Source organism: Ambystoma mexicanum, chromosome 7q (assembly GCF_040938575.1).
Source record: "Ambystoma mexicanum isolate Mex_15411 chromosome 7q, UKY_AmexF1_1, whole genome shotgun sequence".
In the NCBI taxonomy this organism is placed as follows: Eukaryota; Metazoa; Chordata; class Amphibia; order Caudata; family Ambystomatidae; genus Ambystoma; species Ambystoma mexicanum.
The window spans coordinates 805,238,073-805,246,234 of NC_090941.1; the positions used below are offsets into that span (position 1 = coordinate 805,238,073).

At 43.1% G+C, this 8,162-nt stretch overlaps 1 long non-coding RNA gene across 1 annotated transcript; it reads right to left on the bottom strand.

Moving 5' to 3' along the window:
- Positions 1 to 5,092: 5,092 nt before the first annotated feature.
- Positions 5,093 to 6,863, bottom strand: LOC138528598 (uncharacterized). The gene is made up of 4 exons (XR_011284182.1): positions 6,775 to 6,863; positions 6,531 to 6,688; positions 5,696 to 5,803; positions 5,093 to 5,608 (listed from the first exon to the last, which is right to left on the bottom strand). It is a non-coding gene; the product is annotated as an uncharacterized lncRNA (long non-coding RNA).
- Positions 6,864 to 8,162: the final 1,299 nt, after the last annotated feature.

The window sequence follows — 8,162 nt, forward strand, 5'->3', positions numbered from 1 at the left end:
AGCAGGGGTAGCACTGCCAGTGTGAGGGCAGGGGTAGCACTGGCAGAGTGAGGGCAGATGATCCAGGTCACTGCAGGGGGAGATGCCAGCAGGCACAGCACTGTCAATAATGTGAAATTAGATGTTCCAGGTCACTGCAGTGTGGTGCTTAGTGTGCAAATTAAAGGCCTAATAAATGTATGTGTATATATTTACTGCCTATATGGAATTGCTGGTGTTGCTCTGTGTGCACTCGTTGTAGCTCAAGATCACTCTCACACCCTCCCTGAGACGAAGCCTTGACTGCTTTGTTACCTCTCCTTTACTGGGTTTTGGCTAAATGCAATGTCTTCCCTGTTCACCTTAATAGGGTGGGCAACCAACATCCTCTCACTAGGGCTGAAATGGGAAATGTATCTCAACAGTAGGGTCACCAATCTTTAGTCTTGGCTACCACCCTGGTAAACAGCTAAGTCTGGGATAGGGTGAAAGGAGTCCACAGGAGACAGAGGGACCAGTTAGAGAAACCCCTATGATTAGAACATCGGGTCACCATCATAAAAAAGCAAAAAGCACATTTTTTACGTATTCTTAATAAAACCCTTGAATCGTCTTTTGGAGTCTGGATATTATTGACACCATCTTTGATAGTACATGTTGGTTTCTTGAACTTTCCATTCTTCCTTATAGGTGTAGATTATTTACAATATGCACTGTAGCATATTCCTATATCAGCCAATATCAGTAGACCCAGATAGCTATTTTTCTCTATTTTGCTGTGCCCTGCAGTGACCACAAGTACCACCAAACAGAATGATCCCTGGAAGGAAAGTGCACATCCCCTAGCTGTGGAACCTCAGCATATTTTGCCTTAGAGAAATCTGTATCCCTAAAGCCAACTACACAGCAATACCTTATAATGCCGAGAAGATGGAAATACGGTAGCAGTTGAGCGGGAGAAACAGGAAAGTGTAGTATTCCTCTTTCGTGACACCAACAAATCGATCTATAAGAGATATTGCAGACAGTCCCAACAAACCTGTAACCCCTAAACAACCTATGGTGGGCTTCATCTCAAGATACTGCATCAAACAACTTCCTGCACCTATAACGGATGGCCAAGTCTCCCTGCCAGACACCATCTCAATGCAGAGATGACTACTAGAAAACAAAATAAGCTACACCAGCTTTCTAATAACCTCATCCTTGACCTCTGGACCTAAACCTTCAAAAAAGAGTGGATACTAGAAGCACCACACTCCAGAAGCCAGCACTGTTTACACCTTTGCTCACAAAATAGCACCTTTACACTAATCCTTGCTGAATGCATGATGACCAACCTGACCCCACAAAGAACCTCCTTGGCCTGTCTGAGGATTAAAGCATTCATCCAGAGTTGTTGGAAGTCTAAGCCTCAAAGAACAAATGACCCATGCTATTTCCGTTTACACAAAGGACAAACACAGAGAACGTCAAATCCAGGTGCCTCCTCAACATTCCTCTGGCATCGATAATATCCTCTTTTAGGACAAAAAAGGTTTACTTTTTGTTACAGAAACTTGGCTCGTAGTGGATAATTCAAAGATTATACATAAAGCCAACCCCAAAGGTGACCAAAACATTTTTACCAAAAAAGACCAGCTGCTGCAGAATGTGAAATTGCAATTGTATGTAGAGACTCCCAGAGAAACTCTATCAAAATTAAAGCGCCACTGTGACAAGCCCAGACTGACAATCACTCATTCAAATCTGCCCAAACTCACACACCACCACACTAAGTGTCCTTATCATCTAGAGACCACCTTCTTAAAACCCATATTTCACAGACAACCTAGCTGATGCAGTCACTAGCATTAGGCAGACCACCAACAACTCACTGTATTAGGGGACTTTAACATCTGGTTAGTGAACGAGGAATCAACAATGTGTGTGGCCTCATTACAAGCCTGGCTGTGCAGGAAGAAAGTGGCAGTAATTCCGTTGCTGCCACTTTTCCTGCACTGTGAAACTACAAGTTTGCTGGTGGGTTGGCCTGATTTACCTTTAGCCAAAAGCTGGCAGTAACTCAGACACCCCACTGGCCAAAAACAGCCAGTATTATAGGCACCAGTGTTACTGGGGCCAGTAATACTGGCAATCCCCCCATGACTCCATGCAATGGGGATTTACATATCTTTACTGGCACCTGTAACCTGCCGGTAATTCCGGCAGACTAGGTGCCGGTAACGGTAGGTCCATTTGGTGGTATCCCGCTGGATTTACCGGCAGTATACCACCAACCTTATACTGAGACCCAATATTCTCTTCAAACCATGGCATGGTACACATAAAACTAGTTGCCTGGCCCACTCATGAAGCTGGCACAAATAGCATGGCATGTTTTGTAATGATAATTTCACTAAACTCTCCTCTCCAGTCCGCTTACCCTCGGGAGACCCCCACTGCGTCTCATTCACCATCTTCCCCCAAGCACCACCTCTTGCAAGGCCAACCGAAGCACACACAACGTAAACTGCCCATGGCAAGAGATCAAACTTTGCAAAATTGTGGGAAAATCTGTCCATTTGAAACCACAGCACCTAAATGAATACCAGACACCGACACCCGACAAACAATCTAACAACGTACAGAGCTGGATAATCAACATCCTCTACAGCATATCAAAAAAAACCCCCTCAAGCTCTCACAAAAGAAATACGTCACCAAATAATGTATTCCCAAACCTAAGGTCATCAACACGAAAACCAAAGCCTCAAGGAAACCTGGAGATCAAAATAACTTCCTATAGACCCAGGGCCTACAACACATTGTTCGAGACTGGTAACACGCGTGAGGCTTTCCAGTCGATCACCCATGAGCTGCAGACCCTCCCCTAAGCAGGGATGTTGCAGGTTTGGAAAAGAATCAGGGCTACGCTAATGTCAGGAGAGTCGGGACTCGGGATCAGCTAACCTTTTAGTTGTAGTAAAAGATCTGGGGCTATAGACCCCTCAGCCTGCTCACACCTGCACCCCCGTCTGCGCATCTCCCAGCAAAGTAAATGGCCACAATTGTTTGTACAGTGAGAGGAGGGGCTGCAGTATTCTGGATGCATTTTCTTTCACAGGGGCATTAAGAATAAACTGGGCTCTGATAAGAAGCACAGCCAGTTCCCGAAGTCATGGCCAGGCTGTGATAAATTCAGCATACGTGGCACTACAGATATAACCTTAACAAACTGGCTAACACATTTCTTTTGTTATCAGCAGAGCCTTTGCTATGCATGATGAGATTGGAAATTTCTAACTGAAAGACCCGGAACAGCACCAGTTACTTAGCAAACCTAGTTCTACGTTAAAGTGAATAATAGAAGAAAGCCCCCCCCCCTTTTAAACTTTTGTTTATATCCATGATGTCTACTAGGATAGCATGCAAAAAAATATTTGGTTTATGTCAATAGTGAAATATTCCTAACATCATTCAAGAAATGGAACTGGAAGTCTGTGTCAATCTCCATACCTACTTGAGTTTATTACCAAACCTCTTTCAGTGGGCCTCATTGCAAGTTTGGCGGTAGCCTTGCCGGTAAAGCAACAGACTGCCGCCAAACTCTCAAATTTTTCCGGCCCCTGGCAATGGGGAAATACAGAGCCATTACAACCCTGCCGGTCCCTGTATTTCCCTTTGCCAGGGGCCAGAAACTTTTACTCCCCATTCCCATTTGACCACCATAGGGCTCAATGGGAATGGGGAGGCCGGATGTACAGGCACCATTCAGAAATGTGCCAGTGCATCCGACATGCTCTACTTGCGGGTGTACCGGTACACCCGCCAGGTCCGACTTGGCAGGTGAAAAGGCACCAGTGAGCAGAACTCATAGTTTGCCGGTCCGGTAACTACGTTACCGGCAAGCTTAACGGTACCGTAGTTACCGTGAGGCCCAGTGTGTGTATTAAATGTTGAATGTGCAATGGCATTAAATGGATGTTTCAGGCTTGCATTATTTTGTATTCTTTGACTTACGGTTTTCCTTTCAGAATGTGCAAAATAAAGCTACAATGATATTCTTTTAGCTTATCATGTTTCTATAAGGATTTCCATGTTGTCGAGCTGCTGCAATTTGTGTATTTTGCACGTAGATTGTATAAGACAGTGTTATTGTAGGCCTCGAAATCTAAAACTTTGTTCCAAGAAAAGTTTGAAGGTGTGTGGTCAAATGCTTAAATTGCACAGTTGGTTAAAAGCACTGCTTTACTTTTTAGCAACTGTGTGATCCTGGGCAAATAATTTCTTTCTCACCCTGACTTAACTGCAAAAATTGGGACTTTATAATTGTTCTAATTATATGAAAAATATGCCCTTAGAATGGTGCAGATTTAATTATTATTGGGACAAAAGACGGACAAAGAGGCATATTGTCCAAACACGTCTTTTAATCTGTCTTCAACAGAAAAGCTCTAACATGTCCCTAAGTCTAGGATCCTCAGCCTTACTCTAAAAAGAAAGAAGTGAAAAGGGTATTCATCAGGATTTCTTACGTAAATAAAGTCCTATGTCCAGAATACTATTTTAGCTTAAGTTCTCTCCCTACCTCTGAAAAGAAAAACACAATGGGCCTCATTACGACCCTGGCGTTAACCATGGCACTATTAGTGCCATGGTTGACGCCGGTATTTTACCAACTCCGCCATGGTGAATGGCGGAATAACCGCCCCATTCCAAGGTTGGCGGGGCGGTAACTCCCCATTCATCATTGGCCCATCCCCATTCCCATTTTTGCCCCCATAGGGCTCAATGGGAATGAGGAAGGCGGTAATTACGGTACCGCAAATTGCGGTACCGTAATTACCTCTAAAGTCCCTTTGTCGGTTCCTTCCTTAACGGCTGGTAAAACCAGCCGTTAAGGTCGGGACCCACAAAGGGACCTCGTAATTAGGCGGTAAGGGTTTAACGGCGCCAACACCTTTTACGGTGCCGTTAACCCCTTACCGCCTGTGTCGTAATGAGGCCCAATACAGGTAAGACCTACTTTGAGCCATTGATGGCAGGTTTGGTGGGGAGGTGCACTCACGTGTCAATAATTACTTAATATTCATAAGTATACACACAATTCTAGGTGCTACTTTGCTAGGTCTGTGCTACCAGACTATAATACAGAAAAGGTAAAATGGCCATCCTTGTCAAACGGAGGACACAGCAAAGGCACACTGGTTACTGATATAACATCATCCAAAAAGAAATAAACAAGTAAATCATGTTTTTGTTAAGTTCAAAAAAAAAATTATACAAATCTCCAAAGGTTTAAGGGTGATTTTTACATCACAGGTAGTACAACCGACAATGTTCACACTTCTCATCTGAGTTTCTTTATACCATGTTTTCACACATCAATACATATAATTCTGATTGATTGTCTCAGATCATGTACAAAACAATGTTTTTACATATTCATCAATATCAGTGTTTATTCACGATGATCCTTTCTCAGAACCACCCATTTGATTGCTCATCAATCTCAATCAGTGTTGATATCCTGTCGTTAAATTGATGCTCAGGTGGTGAGTTTCTAAAATATCCACAATGTGAGCCCTTCTTCAGGACAATGTGAGCCCTTCTTCAGGTGAAGATATCAATGCTTTTCTTAGCTTATCTACAAAAAGAAAATTTAAACTATAATTAGGCTAATGTTTCATTCAGGATTACTTCTTGTTGTGATTAGCACTTTCGCTATACCAACCTTTGTGGAATTAGTGTAGGGCAAAAATGCTGTTCACTCGCTTATTGAGTGGATGTCAAGGCTCGCCTCTTAATGATATGATGCTTTCTCTCTTCTCACGTGTCTTGTCTGTGAAGATGAGACACCTTATTAAAAGGCTAAATTCTGAGAATCAAGTTAGACAAAGCTTAGTGATCAAGCACAGGACCAGTCGCTAAATGAAGCGCTGGGTCCCACTCTATGATCACATAGTTTATGAGACTAGATAATTATATGGAAAACTTACCATACGTAATCGTCTGTCTTTATCTGTTCCTTCGGCATGAGACGCTGGGCCTCATTACAAGGGAAGGCGGTAATGGTTAACGGCCACCGTTAATGGTAACGGTGACCGTTAACCATTACCGCCTTACTACGAGGTCCCTTAGCGGGTTGGTGCTTTAACGCCTGCTTTTTGCAGGCGTTAAAAACCAACCCGCTCAGGGACCTCGGAGCTAATTACGGCACCGCAAAATTGCGGTGCCATAATTAGCGCCTTCCCCATTCCCATAGAGCCCTATGGGGCAGAAATGGGAATGGGGAAGGGCAATGGCGGAAGGGGGATTTACCGCCCCTCCAACCTTGGAATGGGGCGGTAAATCCCCTTTCCGCCAAGGCGGTGCCAGTATTTTACCGGCATGAGCCATGGCGCTAATAGCGCCATGGCTCACCGCCTTCCGTGTAATGAGGCCCGCTGTGTTGTGAAAATTCTTGATTCTGTAAGAGAATCACGTAGTGAGCTAGGAACATATGCAATTTCCCTATACTGAGTCTGTTAACGTGAATTAATTTCTTAAGAGTCACACAGTGTTCATACCTTTTCACAGACTTGGTTAGAGATGACTTCAGCAGTCGTATTTGCCTCTGGACAGGAGCCGGTGCTTATAAAGATGCATCGGGAGCCTCGCCAATACCAAGTTCACAATCACTGCACAGCTGCTTTTTGCTTTTGGAAATGCCCATGCGACACAGTTGCTGAAATTAAATATATGTTTGATGTACTCCCTATCCGAGTATAGACAACGGAATCCAGTACGCGTGGTTTTCGTTACTATTTTTACCTTGTAAATCGTGCCCGCTAGCTTGTACATGTCCTCAGGAGCTCTGTGTTCCTTCCGAATTGCGGCAGCAGCATCAGACCGTTGCTATCTATGCAACCTACCGAGCTGGTCCGCCTCCTGTAATAGCCTAGATTCTATGACGCTCTTCCTTTCGGAACGCCATCTTGGGTGTGTGCGTGCTCAATTTTCAATGTATCTTGCCACCAGTATAAATCAAAGAATTGTGATTATCATTCAAATTACAGTTCTTACGATCTGATGTTATCATTTGTACAGTCCCAATTCAACCATGATATTACTGTATTCAAACATACAACGTTTTACATTAGGCTTCATATTGCAATTACAATGCGTTGTTCTTTTCACAAAAGGAACCTTCCAATTTCAAACATGTACTCCAATTGGTCCATGGCACGTTGTCAGCTGAAATAAATTGTTATTTACTCTTTCTATGTTCCATTCTTAGTTTTCATTCTTACTGGGTTACAACATCAATTATCTATACTTAGTTGGAATGTGTGTTAAGGTGAAATGACTAGAACAACACTATGTTATTAGTCTCTGCTATGTCAAACTTTGTTCATGATTCTCCAGAGTTGACCTATCCCCTAGAGCACAGCGCTTATTCCTACTTTCATAGAGAGCAGTTCAGATCCCATTCCATATTCATCCCACGGGGATGCATACTGTCCAATGTTTCAATCCAATGGATTTCGCTCTGTTGGAGTCTTTTAGTTAGATTACCTCCTCTTCTTGGTAGAGTCACGTGTTCCAGAATTACAAACTGAATTTGTGCAATTGTGTGTTTTTGTTCCTTAAAGTGTTGTGTGACAGGTGATTTTCCTGATTGTTGTCTTATGTTTGATTTATGTTCACCCCATCTTGTCTTTGCCTGCTGTCCTGTCAGTCCAACATATTATATGCCCTAGGGGCATTTGATCCCATATATTATGTTAGTAGTGTCACATGTTGACTTGTGTAGTAAAGGTATTTTATTTCCTTTCCGTGGGTGATTAATGGAATTTCTTTTGATTATATTCCTAAAACAATTGCAATTGTTGCAGGGGATTGTTCCCCTATGCATACTGTGAGCCATTGCATGAACAAAGGGACAATGCTGGTTTCTTTACCTCGTCTTTGGGCCACATTATGAGGCCGGCAGTAGCCGTGCTGTAAAAGTATATTTTTCATGAATACTGCCTGATAGTAAACATTGGCGTAAGCAAATTCGCATTGCACTATAAATTGCATAGAATGAACCTGAAACAGGCTGACTACGCCACCATTTTGTGTTATCCACCACTTTGACCGCCTCTTGCTTTCTGTCCCATGTTTAGAATTGTGTTTTTGGCTCCAGCAGAGCAAAATGAACTTTGTACTGTTTACAT